Genomic DNA, 19175 nt, shown 5'->3' with positions numbered 1-19175 from the left:
GCGGACAAACAACTGAGCTGCATTTGCAAGCAAGCCTTACAGTACCATGCACAGTATGTTCAGTGCATCACAAATGTATATATTTACTAAGAAATTAAAGAAAACACAGGAGGAATGCTCAGCATCAAGCCCTCAGAATTTGAACCTGTTAAATGTATTCAGTATCACATTTGTCAGTGGTGGTATGGGGGGGTGTTGAGGCAGAAGGTAATAGCAAAGAATTTTGTCGTTCCTGCAAGCTGAATCCAGCCATTTGTTTCCTTCTATGGACATTGTATTGCCTTTTAAAAGCACATTTATTTCTGGCTCTGCCTGTCCTGTATGAACCCTCTCCCCAGGATTCTGGAGGGAGAAAGTACAACTAATCCCAACCAAGGAACTCTAATAAGAATCACCAGCAGGACTCAGAGAGCAACCTTTGCTTGTCATGACCCTCTTCTTCAGTTTCTGTGCAATAAGTGAGGAGCCAAAAAGAGAGAACAGTGAGGGACTGTTTACTGATGTTTGATTAGAGTCCCCAGGAAGCCACATTTGGGTGGGCAGCTGAACTTCAGCCTCCTAAGTCCTTGCAAGTACTGACCAAGTGCCAACAGCATAGGGACCCTCGTCTTTTTTAGCATCCTGAGAACTCCTTCAGCACCTATTGCCTGCACACAGGCCTCAGAGAGTCCTCACCGTGCCTTCTGGACTGAATCATGGGAGCTGCATGAAACTTACATTACCTCCATGGGAGAAGGAGTGCTTGGATAACACAGGGAGCGTGGTCAGGCATCCTCTCCTGATTCTGTCACACATTTCCAATGAGAGAACAGAAGTATAGGTATAGTATAATTAATGTAACTTCTCCTTCATCTTTGGAGACCATCACAAAATGCAATCAGAGCATAAGGATATACTCCGAGTCAAAAAACGGAAAGATTTTCAACCAGCCTATTTTCGTACATGAGTAGGGCCGATCATTACCATTCATATTTTATAAATGACAAAGAACCAATGAGTGACTACAAGGGCTTGTCATAAAACAGAAGAGTATGCTGGGCTCTGAAAAATCTACTAAGAGCAGGGCACCTCCAGCTAGCTCTACTCAGTCTATGCTTGCACTGACTAGAGACATACTTTACCTGTAAGCTTAGATTCTTCCTGCTGGAGATCATTAGGATGGAAGAGAAAAGAAAGAGACTGGTTCTGCTTCTTTGCATACAGTCGAACAAAGACATTTTAAAATGTATTTACTTATGGTCATCAGAGCATCAGCACCTCATGCAATGAATTATTAAGACTGTTTAAATAGACCTGTTGGAGGAGGGAAACAATAGTTACTTTGAATTACTGATCAGCGATCAAGTCCCAAATACTCATTTGCACCAGCCCAAGGCACCTTCATTCCAGGAGGATTCCAGAGCTATATTACTTGGTAAACTCCCAGCAGAGAGGGAATACAAGCAGTGCACAATGCAGCAAGCAGCCATATCTGTGCATGCATACCTCTTAACTGCAGAAGCCTCGGAGCCAATATAACAGGGTATAGAGGAAAAACTGCTTGGGTAGAGCTATCCTAGCTACAGTCTTGCTGAATTTTAAAAATATATTGCAACACCTTTTTCCTGGAATGTAGGTGCTCTACTTAGAACTGGGTGATAAATGTTTTTTTCCCTGCCTTTGCATCACAGGGAAAAAAAAATTAAAAAAGAAAAAAAAGTATTTTAATTTCTTTGTTAATCAAAAATAACTCAACGTACACAGAAAAATACAGACACAAACTTCAGAAGAGCTCAGAACCACCATATTCACCTTAAGGTGATGGATCCAAACAGAAGTCCCACTATTCTCAAACCACCTGTTCTACCTACCTATCATCTGCTCTATGCCAGGAGCCAGATCTTTTGGTTTGGGTCTCCCTCCTCTCCACCCTTTGTCCCCCTGCCCCAAAATTCCGCCCTAAATCTCAGACAGTTTGACTGAGACTGGTACTTCCCTGCAAAACATCCTGGTTTTGGTATACTCTGCTAAATAAAAAGCTGTCTTATAAGAGACATCCAACCTTAATCATATCATTTTAAGATCAGTAGCATGCTGATAAGTATAGTATAAAGTACAGCAGCATGCTGAATGGACTATACATTTTTTTCTACTGAGTTTAAGGGCGTTTGAGGAATCTTGTAAATGATGCCATCGAGCACTGCCCAGAGAGGGAAGCTGCATGGGAACATATCAAGGCCACCGCAAACCTTACTCAGCTCGCTCTCCCCTCCATGCCTGCCCTCAACTGCAGCTTAGCGTGGGATCCTGACAGCAGGAGGTTCCCACTACAGGCCTTTGGCTTCATCTCTCCATCAGCCTCCGGACTCTCAGTTCTTCTCAGGGACTCTCCACACACTCCAAAGAAGAAAGATCCCAGGCATTCGTCTGGGGCTCTGGGAGCCGCTTGCCTCATTCCTTCTGAGGAAACAGCTGGAAAGTTGCCCTCAAAAACTCATTTGCGAGCTGCATTCCCTCCAAAAGTTTTATCAGCTGGCTCATTTCAAGCAGGTTTTTACAGAGGGATGGGAGAGCTGGACTGGATGAAAGAACTGGATCAATGCCTTTGCCTATCTCAGCCACCAGATTCTCAGACCCAACTCATTCTTCACAACGACCCCAGTGAAAGCTTTTCTCAGATGCAAAACCACGCAGGCCACTTTGCCTTTCTCCCCATCTCACCTCCCTGGTCCCAGTTACCAGAAAGTTACACATATTCTCTGCCTATCTAGTAAAATGCGAACAGCCACCTTTTCCTGCTTCTGTCTGTCTGAGAACTGACTGGAAAGACTAAAAAGTTCTCAAGACTAAAGAATTTATCAAACCAAGGCATGATGACACTGATAATGAAGAACAATGCAAAGAGAAGCACGATTTTAATTATCTTCCCTTCTTAGGGAAAAACAGAAGGAGAGAAAGTCAAGAATCCTCTCAAATCACAGGAGGATTGTAAGTAAGGGGAAGAACTATTAAAGTTAAAGACCAGTATTGGCACAAAACCAAATGGGCATGAACTGGCTACGAACAAATTTAGTTTGGAAATTAGAAGCAGATTTCTAAACATCAGAGGACTGAGGTTCTTGAATGGCTTCCCAATAGGAAACAACAGGAGCAAAAGCCGTTTAATTTTGAGGCAGAGATTGATAAATTTATGAAGGGAATCCTGCAACATAATTTCCTGCAGTTACAGAAATGCTGTACTCCGTGAGTCAGGAGGTCTCCTTCAGCCTTGCACACCTTATCTTCTGCTGAGCCAAGACAGGATAAATAAATAAATAAATAAATAAAATCCAGAGATGAGGTGCAATAGAGCCAGAATATTAGCAGGACAACTAGCATAAGGGTGGGTCTGCTTTCTTTATTAAGCAAATTTATGGATTTTTTTTGAGCGGAATTTATCCATCTGTAGGGACTTAGGTATTTTCAGGTAAAAATTTGGGTCGTAAGGGAAGACTGGCTCAGTAATAAAGTTCTATATATCTATGACCATCTGCAAAGAACAGTATGAAGGTGAACCCTCCCACCTATCATGCGATCATTAGACTACACTGTGAGAAGTTATCTTCACAGACCTGCATCCAGGGGTTAAAGCTGTCAAAGGAACTGTAAAAAGGGGTAGATAAATGAGAAAATTAAAACAGCAATCATTCAGGAAGAATGTGAGTTAAACAAAGATGTTTTATAGCTGCAAAATGTGTGGATGGGTACAGAAACAATCACCTGTCTTTTTCAGACTTGACTGAAATTTTATGGGAAAGAAGTCTTTGAAACCATTAAAATGTCAGCAGGGAGAAATCTTTTCACATTCTATTTCTATATTGAAAAATCCAGGATAATACCACCTATTCTACAAACAGAAGAAAAAGCAAAACACATGAAGCTGGAAAAGCATGAAAAATATAGTACTGTAACATAAGAAGTCATCTGTGAACTCTCCTGTAGCACATCAAACATGAGGTATTCATTCATTCCCACAAATGGAGTCAGTGTTGATCTATAAGCTGCAGCTCTGTATTACACATTTCAGTTTCATGCATTTAAGCCAGACAAACATTCCCAGGGGATTGAAAGAACCCACTACAGTGAGTTGTGGTTCTATTTCGGATCATATCACAGCATAACAAATCACAGTTTCAGACACTGGGATAAGGGGCTCAATAAACCAAGTAGCATGATAACTTCATGTATATCCCTTCCACACACGCAGCCATGTATAGAATCAAATCCACCTAAGGCCCTTCAACTGTACAACTACAAAGCAATGATCACTCTCATACCTATATGTATCCATATACCATTATTCATCCAAATATATATTCTCAAATACACATCATTTACTACATCCTGTTGTATAGCAGAAGCTATCTAACCCTGTCCACACCAAGACTGTTTACCAGATCTGATCTCTCACATTTGAGGAAGCAGAAGAGAACATAAGTTTTTAATGCAGAAAGTTCTCTTGGTGCTGCTGGTTTGTTCCAGTGTTTTTTCAGCTCTGCTCCATACAAAGTGGCCCTCAGAAGAAGCGTCACTAGAGCTATTTGGTAACCCACCTGTTCCCTGTGACTGCTGTGCCGCAAGAAATTCTGAGTGCTGAGAATGATGCACTGGTCCCCTGTTGGTCTAGTGCATTTTTAGAGTCAAAGTGGTTTGTAAATTAAGTAAATTTTTAGAAGGAAAAAAACCCCCACAATTTAAAGGTTGGATTGGAAAATCAGCCATATTGCAAGTACCCTGTACTGGAACTCCAGTCCTGCTGATCTTTGCTCTGGTTCCCAAAGAAATAATGTTAAAACATGCAAAGGCAGTAAAAAAAGTTTCTCTTAAAGTATCTTATAGCACCCTGTGCAGATTAGCAAATCTTTCTGAAATATGGAAAGACTCATGTTAACAACCAAGTAAAGATGACAGACAAGACCTTCAAGACAGTTCAAATATTGCTGAGGTAAGAGATGCTATATTTTCCTAAAGAATTTTGCACATTAGATGCCTGACTATTAATGTTATTTTCTTCTCAGGCTGAGAAACTTAAAATGTAACTCTGAGCTATTTTGACTGTCTGGGCCTTGGGACATGAAGGAAGTCAAAGTAGCAAGCATGAGCATAAGTCTCCAAACCCTGACAGTCGCACTTTCTTGTTCTCTCTCTATTGTGCTCAAAGTCAAAGCTCTGCAGTAGTTGCCTTCTTTCCAGCTAATTAAGGTGTCTTGAAAAGATAAATGAAACAGGGAAAAATAACGTGGCTGGAGTACATTTTCATTTTTCCATTTTAATTTCACCTAAAAGTCAGCCACCTTAAGCATGACACTGGACGGCTGGCAAAAGCACATCATTATTGACTAAAATCTAACGTCACTAGAACTCATTATTTGTTCTTGGGTATTTTCTTAAGTGAAAAAAAAAAAAAAAAGGTTGTTCAATATAAATAAATCCCTGAAGGGCTTCCAACCCAAACGCTGTACAGTATTAGACGATGAAAGAACTGTTAGCGAAGTGAACAAGAAACAGGAAGTTGGAACTACCTGGCCAAGTTTCACTCTATAACCTGAGTAATGTGTAATTAAAAAATAACCAGCACAGAGTGAAAAACAGCTTCCAGTACAAATATATATTTTTATGACTAAGTGCTCTATAGAGAGAAATCAAAGATTTTTTTTCTAGAGAATAGGATTAAAAGACAATTATTGTTTAAATCTCAGGAAAAGGGGAAGAAGACATATATACAAACTTGAAAATACAAAGTTTGCATCATGTTTGAAAACAGTATCTCTTTTTTTAAATACAACATCCTGCCAAAAAGTTTAGTCTGTGCTAAAGTTATTACACACCCTTGTAGGTACTACCCCAACCTCTGTGCCACTGTCATACATAGTCCATCTGTCCCACCTTCCAGTCTGAAAGGAAGTGTCTGCAGTTCACAGTCTTTTGCCTTCTAGATGAGCTTAATGCAAAAGCCCACGTGCAACTTTCCAAAGAGCCTCTGAATCAGGCAAGAAATGCAGAGCCTCAAAACACAGGGCTTGTGTAATGCAGTTTTTCAGTACTCCACTTGCATCGGATGAGTGAATGATTCAGAGGGCTGGTAAAGGAATACAGTATGTCCTTCCACCAGGTCACTAGGCTGAATCCATTCTGGATAATGAACAAAAAACATTCCCATTTGATGGCTGCTCACGTGAAATGAATTGATCAAGGCTGTCCTGATAAGTGAGTGAGTTTGCCACAGTATTATTTGTCACTTGAAACAAAAAGATCACAAGGACTCCTGTTGTCATACCCTAAACAGATTACAGCGGAAGCCATCCCAAATCTAACTAGGCAGCTCCTTGTTGGCAATCTGACAATGCTGGCCAAAAAAATGAAGTTGAACAGAAAGATGCTGAATTTCAGTGTTGATCCTCTGACTGGACCAAAATGCACAGCCAGAGAGCAGCACTGGGGAAGCTTCAGACATGGTCCAAGGCATCACTTGTTCTGTGGCTGAACAAAGGGACTGCAGTCTTCCAGGGCTGTCAGTTTAACAGCTTTCACCCAAACTAAATTAATTTTGCCTTCTTAAAATGAAAACAAAAGAAATGCAACTCACGGATGAAGCTGTCCAAGATTTTTGAAAGATAATAATCCTTCAGCTTACTGGGATCTGCACTTAATATATAGATGTGGGTGCCAAGAGGTAGTTCAGCCCCAGCTGCCAGTGCACCTTTCTATTCAAGCAAACCTAGCTTCCTGCCTTTTAGCACACACAAATTTGGCACATTTAATCAAGTTACTGTTCATTTTACTAAAGTATCAAATTGCCAGAAAAATGTTTTGTTTGCCTACCAGAAGATAAAATTGAGCCTTTAGCACATTTTCTTAAAAAAAAAAAAAAAAACCAAAAAAACCCCCGAAACATTTTTATGCAAACACTGAAGCTTTTACTTTATTTGGGTCTGTTTCAGCTACAGTAAGTGTATTAAAAAAAAAAAAAAAGAAAAACAAAACAAAACAAGATCCTCTGTCCTACCTGAAAGTGTATGATAATGCCCAGCCTGCTGTCAAAGGCACAAGCTGTCAACACGAGAGTGAAGCACTAGCGTAGGCATGCATATATATGCGCATGCACACACATAGTATTTATAAAACTGCTGCTGTAAGGGATTTGGGGTTTATTTTTTTAATTAACTGAAAATGATAACACAAGAGCTTTTCATCTGGCATGAGCTTGGGTTTCATCAGCTGCTGGAAAGGACTGTCTTGGAGAAATGAAATTACAGTGTTTCTCCATGTACTTTCTGTGGATCTCAAAATAAACACAGCTATATGATCATGCCAGTTAATAGACAGATGTAGGTAAAGTTACAGGTCTTGATACATCTAGAAAGAGGCTGCAGAGCTAGACACACAATGTGGCTAACACATCATATTGGCTAAACAACAGAACGCCCAGTTAAAAAACCCATGAAGCACAAGTGAAAAGAAGTGGGAAGGCCAGTAGCAAAGGCTGCCCTTGGCCTACCTGGAGCACCTGGATATTGCGTTATACACCAGATGGCATACAAGACAGTTCATTATTTGATGCTCCTTCTGCTCACATTTCTCACCATGTCAAGTTTCTCAAATAGAACAATGCATGAGAGCAGGAAAATAAAAATGATGCAGACAAAGACTTCAGAACCACTTTTGCTCTATGCTCCACTTTAAAAGTCAGCAGTTGCACTGTGAATCAGTTACTCCCCACCACTCCCCAAAAAGACAATTTGACAAGATGGTAAGCAACAGCCCTGAGTATAAAACTTATCCTTCCCAATGAAGGCGCTGGGAAGTGCAGCCCATACTAAATGACAGCACTGCCAGCTGCCACTTTGTCTTTTCTTCTCATATGCAAATACAATCCATGGTCTCTTGAACTTATCCAATTATAAAAAAGGAAGGGGGGATCCCAGTAGGGCCTTTTTTGGTTCCTAGGAATCTAGAAATTCCTACTTCTTTACCCCATTTCATGCTCCAAAACACATCAACTTGATACATACTTTTGCTAAGTGCTCAGAAGATTATTTCACAGGTTTTAGGGTGTAGCAAAGAGAACAAAAGGGATTTTGCCATTGCTTTGATTTACTGGCTGGCAAGGTCAGGGCAGTATTTAAATGTGATTAATTTAATGATATATTAGGTCACTACCATGTTTTTGTAAGTATAATTAAACTGGTAGAGTGCCTAAAAGTTTTTTAAAGACTTCTTATTCATTATTTTTTACATTTAATGAATAATACTCTCAATAATGGATTGAGATTAAAGAGAGATTGAAGTTTTCCAAGGATTCTGATGAATCTGGTTAAGAAGAAAAGAACTTTGGAACTACAGATAAGAAAAAGGAACAGCTCAGTCATCAACTGTCTCAGACACAAGATGACAGCTGTACATATGTGAAGATGGAAATAAATTAATTCCTTGGAGGATGCTCATGCACATGAGCAGTGGCAGATCTGACGTAGTCTGTCTGGAAGAGTTGGGACTATCTGCATATAGGTATCTACTCCACTGAAATTATTCTTTGGGGAACACATTCTTGCAATAATTCTTTTCTGTCTTCACCTTCAGAGCTATTAAATTTTATTTACTTTCTTTCACCTTCTCTGCAAGTCAATATTTTTTGATGTTGCACAGGACAACGACTTGAGAGGTCTCCACTTATACTGATAAGCATATCCATTGTGCAATGGAAAATGTGGCATTCCAAATGATTGCAAAAGTAGAGACAGGCAAATAAATCAGACATAAAACCACATCTATCACTGTTCAGTGTAAAAAATTGTCTATGAAATCTGTTATCAAAGAACAAGACAGGTTACTATGCTATCAGCCCAGTGAGTCTTTGATATGAAACTGAGGTTTTAAGTTGGGATCCTGCTTCTGTTATATAAAGCAAAAAGAGGCTTTACCTACAACAGAGAATAAGGCCAGGTTCATCTCAGCTATGTGAGCATCACAAGCCTTCATAACCTGTGGTAACATCCTGCACTACATGAAGCCAGAAACATTCTTAGAGAAAGGATTTTGCGGTAGGCTTCATTAAGTAGACTATAATTAACAACAAGAACCTGAAGCTCTGCAAAACAATGACCAAAACAAACAATATTAGAAACCAAACTGTCAGTAATTTGTTGAGTAACCATGAGTCTTGCTCTGGCTAGACTCACTCAGCAGAGTTACTGTCAGTGTAAGCAAGTAGTAGACAAGCACTCCAATGGCAGGCACAGAATTCATAGCACCACAAACATCGTAAGTATCTACTGGCAGGTAAGAAGAGCAGTCTCTAATGAAAAAAGCTATTCCAGGGAGCTCCATTTCTTTAATTTGGCATAAATATAGGTGGAGGATTTCTTCATATTTTAAATATCACACACGTATGTCATATTAGGCTAATGTTTTGGAGACTTTGCAGGAGTTAACTGTACGACCTCAGCATTAGCCATGGACAGACTTACAGGGCGGGAGCTCAGGTACAAAGTAACTCAAAGAAAAACACTCAGGAACAAAATAAAACACATGCTAAAGTGAATTTCCAAACAACACAATAAAAATAGGATCAGACACATCAAACTGTCTCTTCCATTTGTGAAGCAAAGATTTAAATTTGAAATATAGGCAAGTAGGAGAACTGAACTGAAATCACTTCAACCACCATATGAAACATGTCATGCAGACAAATGAAATAGATGGGGAGATGCAACTGATAAGAGCTTAGCTGAACATCAGTGACGGTGGAGGAGACACACTTTCAGTGAATAAATTAGCCTCCTACCAAGACAAACATCTGCACGGGCCAAATGTGTCTCAGGGTGTCTGATAGCTCTATCATTCTCAATGAACTTGGTCCACTGCCCAGGGGTCCAGCATGTCCTGCGCAACACATGGGGGACAGCTGAGTAATCCCATCAAGTAGTCTGCTTGAAGGAAAGTGAAAAAGATTCCTCAATAACTTACTGAAGCAGCAGTCAGACATCTGGCTAGTGCCTGCTAGTTCAGAGATGAACTGAAGAGGGGAATCTTTCCTCTGATCCAGTAAATTATTTCAAAGGGCCATTCGTACCTGGATGTCTAATGAACCATAAGGAGTGTAAAGAAATGGCTATTTTTTTCCTGAAAAACCACTAATATCTCAAGGATACACTGCATCACAATAACTGTTTAACTGTCTCTTGCAGGAAAGAAAGTTGACTTCTGCTCACATACTCCACTGATTCAGCAGAGGTAGTAGCACTCTAAACTTTTCGATGAGGTATAATAATTGAGAGTCTGAATGACTGCGTTTTAATCTGCTTTGCCCAGCATGTCTCACATTAAGGACTCAAAACCTGCAAATCTTTCCACAAGTGATTTGTGGAATAAATCTGCAAATCTTTCCTGCAAGTGATTTGTAAGTAACAGGAATAAAGCCAGACAGAAACATCTTGTTGTTCAAGGCAAACCAAAGCCCCAGGATACAACAGAAACATCAAGTTCTAGTAGAGGTTGTATCAGATGGGAACTTGACAGCTCTGATCCTTCTCTACTCACAATAGAACTGCACTAGTTAAAATAATACCTTCATTCCTTTTAAAGCCTTTGATTCAAGGAAACCCAAATCCCTATTCCACAAAGCAGCAGAGTATTATTATACACACCAGGGTACGCATAAGCAAGTATACACGCACAGAGGTAAGGAGAGTCTACTACTGTATTCTCTTAACTCTTTATTATATATGGGTAGAACATGGCACAATTATCAGCCTCTTGTACCAGTACTGGTATTGGGATTTCTATGAAGAAAGCTGTATGCCTGCCTGAACGTGTCCCTCCCCCTTTCCCCAAACTACTTGACAATATGTAGTTCATTCATCAGGGTTTACTGGTCTTACTATTCAGCTTATAGATCTCCAATCTCTACTACACATCTGCGCTGGATACAAAGGATACATTCCCATATCAGATGGCAAACTCCAGCCTGCAACTTGATCAACACTGTGTGAGAGTTCTTCCTCATCTCCCACATCATTACTGAAGTAACGTTTCTGTCAAGATATTCCACACTTTCCCTCCCCTCCTTTACCCAGGCTGATCCCACAACACATTCCAGAAAAGATAACAGGATCATAACCAGGCTTTAATTTCTAGAGCTGATCAACAGAATTTATACTTTTCTTTATAATTCCGATCATCACTTAAAAAACAAACACGCTACCCCCACAACTAAAGGGAACAAAAATTAAAAACATTGACTGCTCTAACTGGATGCTATGTACTGTAGCTTTCTGTATGTGCGAACAATTTCTGTTCCAATTGTTTAAAACATCGTATCTCTCTACTCTATGTCCCACTTGAATTTTCACCAGCTCCCCGTTTGAGGGGGGCAGTGCCAGGCGCAGCATCAGCGCCCTCTGTCCGATGCAGAGAAAATGGCGCTTACTGCCTCTGCTCTTCCAGAGCTGCCAATGTACTTAGTTAAACAAACATATACAACACTTGCTCGGCAATACTTTGGCATCCAGATTCCCACTGATAACACAGTTTTAAAAAGATTCTTATTCCTCCTGCACACAGCCCAGTGCGTTTTAAAACTGTTTAACACGAGATTTGTTTTTACTCTGGAAAAGTAAATGACAACTCCAAGCTTCTTGAAAGTTGTTTTTTCAAATCTCCCTCTTTAATCACCTCCGCGAGAAAAGCCAATTACAACTCCTACCAGCTTTCTTTCCCCCCACATCCAAAAGCACTTGCTGGTTTCCCTTTGCCCACTCCTGCAGCAAAGCGCCAATGTGGAAAGAGGATTTCAAAATAGCAGCACAAACACTGACAAATCCTCAAAGTTTTTTACACGTTTATTTTGCCTCCATGTTTTCCCAGCTGCTCTGCTTAGAAGACAATAAAAAACGGCCTGCAAAAAACATTACAAATTAAGAGACTGGAAAACTGCAGCCCGAGGAGGAGGATGTGACTTTAGCTTGACTTACCAACTTTATCCAGCTGTGTATTTTCCTGCTTGCTTTTTACAGCAGCTGAGCTCAGTGCTCAGGAACGTCCACCCCGTGTCAGGGAGCCCGGCAGAGCGCTGATCCCCACGCTGGATGCTGCTGAGCGAGTGGAGCTGGGGTGGCTGCTGCCGCTGCCGTGTGCGCTCGCTCGGACCCAGATCAGGAACTGCTTCCCATTCCCCAGCCCCGCTCCAGCGCTGCAGGCTTCGGGAGGCAGGGCCGGCCCCTGCTACTGTGCTGCACTTTCTTAAAGGGACAAGCTCCGGCCTGGCAGGAGCGCACGCGAACCGGGAGCTACCGGGGCGGCCCGGGGTGGCGTCTGGAGCCGGAGCGGCGGGAGGGGTGAGCTCCCCGCCTCCAACCCGGGCGATAGCCATCGCAATACGAGACGGTTTCCTGCATGCCTTGGGAACAAGAACAACGCTCTTCTACGCAGCTTTTCATTCAAGGCTTTCAGGTGTTGCGGGTTTTTATTTTTGCTTCTTTCACGCCCTCCGCAACGTAGGTGGGAATTATTACACAGCGAAGGAGGAGGCAACAGCAGCAGAGGCCGCACGTTTCCCTGCACCGTGGGCGCAGGGTCCCGCCTGCAGCAGGGAGCCCGGTGGGGTGCAGCGCGTCGCTCCAGCCCCGTGCCCTGCGCTCTACACCGCGGCACACTGTCCCCAGCCCACAGTCTGCAGAGGCATCAGGATCGGGGATAGCCCACGGTCTGCAGAGGCATCAGGATCAGGGATATCCCCTGGCAACTCGGATCGTTTTGGCCTTAAGAGATTTTATTCCCTGTAATGGAGAGGATATGACTTAACTAAATAAAAAGCCCCCATTTCCCAGTTTTTCCTCCTCAGTCATTCTCCAGATAGTTTTAGTCCCGTGTACACTGCTGTTTGTGGCACGTTTTCTGTTTTCTGACTTCACTTTCAACTATATCTGATATTAATAGCTTAGATTAATATGGGGGAGTTGTCTGCCTCGTGTGCGTTGCTGTCTGCAGTGGAAGAAACCGCATTCTCTGTTAAACAGTAACGCTGGAATTCAGAGATAGTAACACCATCTGCAAAATATCTCTCTCTCTTTTTTTTAACTCATGGAAATACATGGTTTACTCTCTGTACATGCAAGTCATTTGTTTTCATTACAATAACTGAACTCTCATGATGACAACACCAATCAACACATATCACAAGGAAAAGACATATATACACAAATGTGTATATATTTAATGGCATAACCAGAGAAAGCAAGTTACCGGTGAAAAAATCACCTTCAAAGCCAAAGCAAACAGGATTAGACCAAGTCACCACTGTCCTGTCCTCTCTGCCTTCACATACACCAACACACCATAAGCACCGAACTGGTACAAACTGCTAGCAAGGCAATGTATGTCTTTCTGTTTCTTTGGTCCTATGGTAAAAGGACATGGGTACAAACCAAAAGGTGATTCCAGCCCTTTTAATGCTAATGGTCCTTCACAAACAGGCTCAGTAGGTATCCGCTAACTACTGGCATGTATACCTTCTACCCTGTAAGCAAAGTAGCCATTTAGCCACATTACTAAATTATAATCTTCAGCGTTATTAGCCTTGTATTAAATCACAGGGACCCATCAGCATTCCTCTAGCATGAGCTGTACTATGCTCCTGCCTTTCTCAGCATAAAGACTGAGAAAGTTTTATATGATTTACACGTGCAAACTACATGTGATGCATGGTAGAAGACATCTTATAATTCCATCTGTCCTCCCCTCCGTTCACATGTTTCCATTGGTCTATTAATGCTCACTTTCCACTCACATCTGTGCCTACTACTTTCTTCATCTCATCCTCCAAGTCCCTGCCCCTTTACTCCCTATTTCCCCCTTCTGCATGCCAGGTACTTCTGCAGCTGATCTCCACATTTCAAGCTCCACCTAACTGTCTTGGTCCCCCCTTCTCCCCTCTATCCCCTCAGTTTCTCATTGGAAGAGGAAAGAAGAGCTGAAAGGAGAGGTGGGAATGATTAACTGATTCCTTCTCTTGCTTTCCTCTCCTTCCTCCAGCCAAGGTTCTGGAGCCGGAGACCTGTATCCAGCCCTAGAAACTAACCTGCAGCAGCAGGCCAAGGGACAACGATTAGGAAGGCTCGCATTACCAACTCTATCTCCCTTCTCACCTTAGCACACTGTCCCATTTATTATGATACAGTGTAACCAAGATAAATGGGCCTTGTCTTATTCATTAGTTAAAAGTTAACAAAACACTCATCTTTAAGACAAAGCTGGTCATCCATTTGATGCCTCAGCTAAGGTTATTCTGATATGTTCAAAACAGGCAGAGTCTGTCTACGAGACAACAGGGTAAGGTGCTGCAGTGGATGGCGATTTGAATGGCAAAGACCAATGACGGAGAGAAACCGGGGCTTGGGGGGAGCTAAAGCGATGCTCCATTGCTCCGCACACATGAAACAAGAACATGCAAAACACTAGAAAGCGCCCAGCAGGAAACAGGCTTGTGCCACTGGACCAGAATGATCTAACCACCATAAATGTTAAGATAAAAAAAGAATATCTGCTGTTCCTTACATATGTTGCTCTTTACTCTCCTCATAATCCCATGTGAAAGCTGCACCCCCTCTCACCGCAGCATCTGGATGTTCCGTTGACAGAACATTGTCTAATGGTTACAGCACAACTCCTGGTTTCTATTACTGGCTGCAGGAGAAATGTGTGGTGTATTAAATAAAGGACATAGAATTCGAATTCTGCTGCATGCTTCGATATTTAGTCAGCAGTAAATGAAACTAGATAAATCACTGATTTATAATTTCTGTGACTCTGTTTCCCCAATAACAAAAAAGTACATTAAACTTGGTGTTCTGTAATTCACTACTTGTATTAGTAACGGCTGGGGATGAAAGATGACAGAGACGCCAGCTTTTTATTATTAAATACTGAACTGCAGATACTTCAGCGAAAACTGAAAAGCCTTGCAGTTTGCAAAAACGTTTGATTCTGCAGAGTAATCCCCTTGCACAAGAGGTGACATTTAATAGGAGCTATTTTTGTGTCTTAGCTTATAGGGGACAGCAAAACCAGGAGTCATCCCAAAATTACCAAGAAAGAAAAAAGTTATGTTTCTTTTTCTGAACAGGTCTACATCCCAAGACAGCACACACATACCTACAAAGGCAGCTTCTTCTGAATTTAGGAATAAAACCATTAAAGAAATCACCTGCCTATTTCTACAAGCATTTTTAGGCTCTGACAACCAAGGTCAAACCCAAAAAGCTATAGTATTATCTGTGTATAAGGGTCCTTAATAGTAAGGAGTGAAAAGACAAGGGGAAAGGGACATACAAAACCAAATAGATTATTTGCTGCTCAAAACCAGATTCCTTATAGAATGCAGAAGCAAAAGCTTCTGTGAGATGTTGCTCCACCTCTGGAGATATAAACTCTTTGTTAGATCCCTTCTCAAAACAAAAGGACACGGGTATATTAATCTAACAACAAAAGTGCCCATTGTGAGAGGAGACCCAGTGCCAGGCTGCCCGCTCCGTCTGACAATGAGATTAAACACCATAGCTCTGTGAGCTTGGCTTCATGCCTTGCCTGACACCACCACCCAGTGCAACTATCGGGTCAAAGACTTCTGCTCAGTCACCACAGGCTACAGAACTAGCAAGACTTTCATACCCTCCTACAGAGATCGTTTCTGCATGTCTCCCAGTCTCTGAAATACCACACAACGTTTTGAGCATCTCTTGAGTGTGACATGCAGAGCAGTATTACTACTATACACTGACATTGGATGTAACATGGTGATGGAACCATCACTGTCCTTATCCTACTTACCAAAGAGCCACAAGAAATTCTGTCCTCTGTCGCTGAGGGGCTGAAATGAGGCATATTTAGTCAATACAATACAGACATGCATATACATTCTTTTAGTTAATATAATTCTTCTAAAATTATTTTTATCTTCGGGCTTAAACCATGCCATTGGATCTAAGGGCTGGATTCCACTCCCACTGACTTCCTGATGAATAAGGATGGAACTCAGCTCCAATTCAAGGATATATAAATTTCAGATTCAAGCTTTTCAATCCTAACCCACATCTTTAATATGTTAATACAGCAGTTTGAGCTTTGAACTTTAAAAAAGTAGGGATCTGGACAATGCTCATCTGAAATAATGTTCATTATTAATTAAAAATTAAAACTATTAATGCCACAAGATTGTTTTCCACTTGATGAATGCACATACCTGTGTGTGCATGTATGCATTTACACATGTGCGTGCATGCATGCTGATATTGAATGAACCTGCAACAGAACTTATTGCTGTTAAGGTTAGCTTGCGTCTGATGTATTGTTGGTGTACTTCTTTTTCTGCTGTGTTCCTGACACCATGGAAAAATATGTTTTAGTTAGCTGTTACTACAAACCCAGCACAAACATTCATTTTTGGTGGGTTTATTTTCTCAGTTAAAAAAAAAAAATTGGTTAAAAGTAAATAAATTGGTTCCTAGAACCTAAGCCTTATCAGATCTGTAAGAGTTGTGCAGTTAATGAAAGTTATGGCCTTCAACATGAAAATACCATTCCTTGACAATGCCTTAAATCAATATACTAGCTATCAAACTACTTCTACTAATTGTTCTTAAATAAAAATATTTGTTTTCCATATTATAAAATGGCCCACACCACAGATTTAGGTCAACTACAACTATAACTACATTCAAATCTGTATCCATCATAATAAGATCTGAGATGTTGGTTTGGACCTTCCTGGAGACGGCACATTTCAACTTCACCCTTTTCCCTGTTTTTCCTGTTCACAGCTCCTTCTCTTTCATTGGCTTCTGAAGCCCATTATAACCCTCTCTCCTGTGTTGGTTAAGATTTAGTGAGTGGTCTGCACAAGTTGTTTGCTGACAAGGGAACATGCAAGCCCGAAAGAAAAGCAATCAGTATTTGCTGCGATTCAGACAACACCTATGGAAAGAGGAAAGAGACATTTGCTCTTCAGAAAGCAGAAAAAGTTTACAAGCTCTTAGAAAGCGAAACTCAGAGATTACTCCAACTGAAGGAAAAAAAGAAAAAAATGTGGAAAATTTACAGGAATGGTCTCATTTCTCCCTTTAGTTTTGCTTGGTATTTCTCAAACATTTTGAAAGTGCAACTCTTTTCAGATAACAGCCCAACCCAAACCCAGATCCCTGAAGGCAAGGAAGACAAAATCAGCCAGAATTAGATTAAATTTCCTGCCACCAAAACATTGATCATCTGCCAGCAATTAAAGGTAGTTAGCAGTCCCTGACTACTATAAACATTTGTAGCCAGCAACTTCACCATGGCTTCATCTGCCTGCCTTGAAGAAACTTGTGTTGTGTTCACACCTAACACCTTATGACCATTTTGAACCTATTCATGATACTTTCTCAGGGATAACAGACCAGAGTTTTAGGAAAAAAACAATTCAGCTGCACTTCAGATCCTTTCAGTTTCTTTCTGCTTTTCAGTTAGCAAAATAGAGGGCACTGATTTGTAAAATGGAGTCTTCCTCTGTTTTCCCCATCATTTTTGAATGCTTCCTTCTATTCTATATATATCTTCTCATCTTCCAGAGAAATAATTTAAAAAAAAGATCTATGTTCTAGCAAATGGTCACCTTACAGAAAGGTGCAGTATGCAGACAGGTGATCTGTATTACAAACATTAGTAACTACATGTTGTTGGCTAGATCTACTAAATATCTGATCTAAGGAGGGCTGGAGTGAGCTTTTCCCTAGGCAGCTGTTCCAACAAAAGTCTGTATAACAACATTCCTTAACATTTTTCATTTGAAGGATTTTTTTGCCTTTTTGAAAAAAAAATCCAAATAACACCTTGGGCTGCACTGCAACATAGGCTTTCACTAATAATAATTTTTAAATTAGTTTGGGCTCTGAATGGTCTGGGGCTTTTTTACTTTTATTCCCGATTTACGTGCATGGGTTTGTTCAGCTGCGTGGAGGGGAGGGGCATGGGGGCTTTTTTAAGTTTTGGAAGTGTTTAGGGAATGCCTTATGTTGCATTAACCATCATTTAGTTAGCAATGATCTAGATCAACATGTCTTGTTCCAACCAAGAATAGGACATTAATACAGTCAGAAATAAAGTCAGTCTCCAGCTATGAACACACAGACCTCGGTGACTTCCAGGAAAATCAAAGCAACGTCTATACAAAGGAACAGGCAAAGGGAAAGGCTATTTCCACTTCTTATTTGATACAGGGTGTAGGCCAGATCTTTTACTCTGGTTGACTTCTGGTTAACATAAAATGAGAGTGAAGAAGTAATGGCAGTTTTTAAACTACCCTTGCGACTCTGTGGTCTATAAGCTGATCAAGGTATGTTAACTCTGATGCTAGCTTAGAACAGCCTTGGCATTTTGTAAATGATACTTGGCTACTCATGGATCCTGAAACAGCTGTTTAGCAGGCAGCGAGCTCCAGCTAAATATCCTGTTCTTTACAGCACTGGTGACAGAACTATCACACTGCTCCTATTCTAGCTAGGAAACTCACTTCCTTCAAAAGTGACTTCAAGGTTGCCAGTTCTGCATGCTTCTGAGTGCTTTGTAGCATCTCAGTGGAAAAAAGTAGCTGGAGCAACAAGTCCTGGCTCCATCTATGGTGCTGGGCAGGGGACAACATTTGCTTACTGTGTATTCTTTGCAGAAGAGCTAGAAGGATTAGTTACGGTTGGTGTGGCTTGCTAAACTCTGATTATTCATGTCCTCTGAAGTTTACATGCAAACTAATTAGCAGCACTGATCCCTTAGTAAGAAGCTGAAATCAATTAGGAAGGCAGCTGACCTTATTACAGCAATTAATTACAAATGACATTTAGTTTCAGTGCTTAATGGCCAAGCTCTTTATTCTGGCTTTTGAGGCTTTGGTGTTTTGTTGTTGGGTTTTTATTTTCCCCTCCATTACACCACTGTTAACCCACCCTGATTTTTCTTAGACATAACTTCTATCACATAGAATCTGTCCTATTTTGTGACACACACTTTCCTGGAGAATACTTGGCTTTCTTTACAGGAATTCCTGTATGCTTAGGAGTCCTGGAAATGGGACGAAGTTCCTACAGAAAAGTAGCTCCTTACTTCTAGGCAAAGGATGCTGAATTGCTCTCTTG

The 19175-nt window shown here is 41.0% G+C and overlaps 1 protein-coding gene across 5 annotated transcripts in view; it reads right to left on the bottom strand.

Moving 5' to 3' along the window:
* DAAM2 (dishevelled associated activator of morphogenesis 2) overlaps nt 1–19175 on the bottom strand; it is a 202568-nt gene that overhangs the window by 168740 nt on the left and 14653 nt on the right. For 3 of the 5 annotated variants that reach the window (XM_075496207.1, XM_075496209.1, XM_075496210.1), the window contains exon 1: nt 11991–12315. The exons of 1 other annotated variant lie outside the window; for it this stretch is intronic. The gene's annotated coding sequence lies outside the window, so the exon portion shown is untranslated. Of the gene's footprint in view, nt 1–11990; nt 12316–19175 lie in introns of those variants that run through there. One more of the 5 variants, XM_075496211.1, reaches the window with a different exon arrangement.

The sequence above is a fragment of the Mycteria americana genome, chromosome 3, assembly GCF_035582795.1.
Source record: "Mycteria americana isolate JAX WOST 10 ecotype Jacksonville Zoo and Gardens chromosome 3, USCA_MyAme_1.0, whole genome shotgun sequence".
NCBI lineage: Eukaryota > Metazoa > Chordata > Aves > Ciconiiformes > Ciconiidae > Mycteria > Mycteria americana.
Note: the sequence above shows the minus strand (reverse complement) of the source record. Positions and strands in the feature narration are given on the sequence as shown.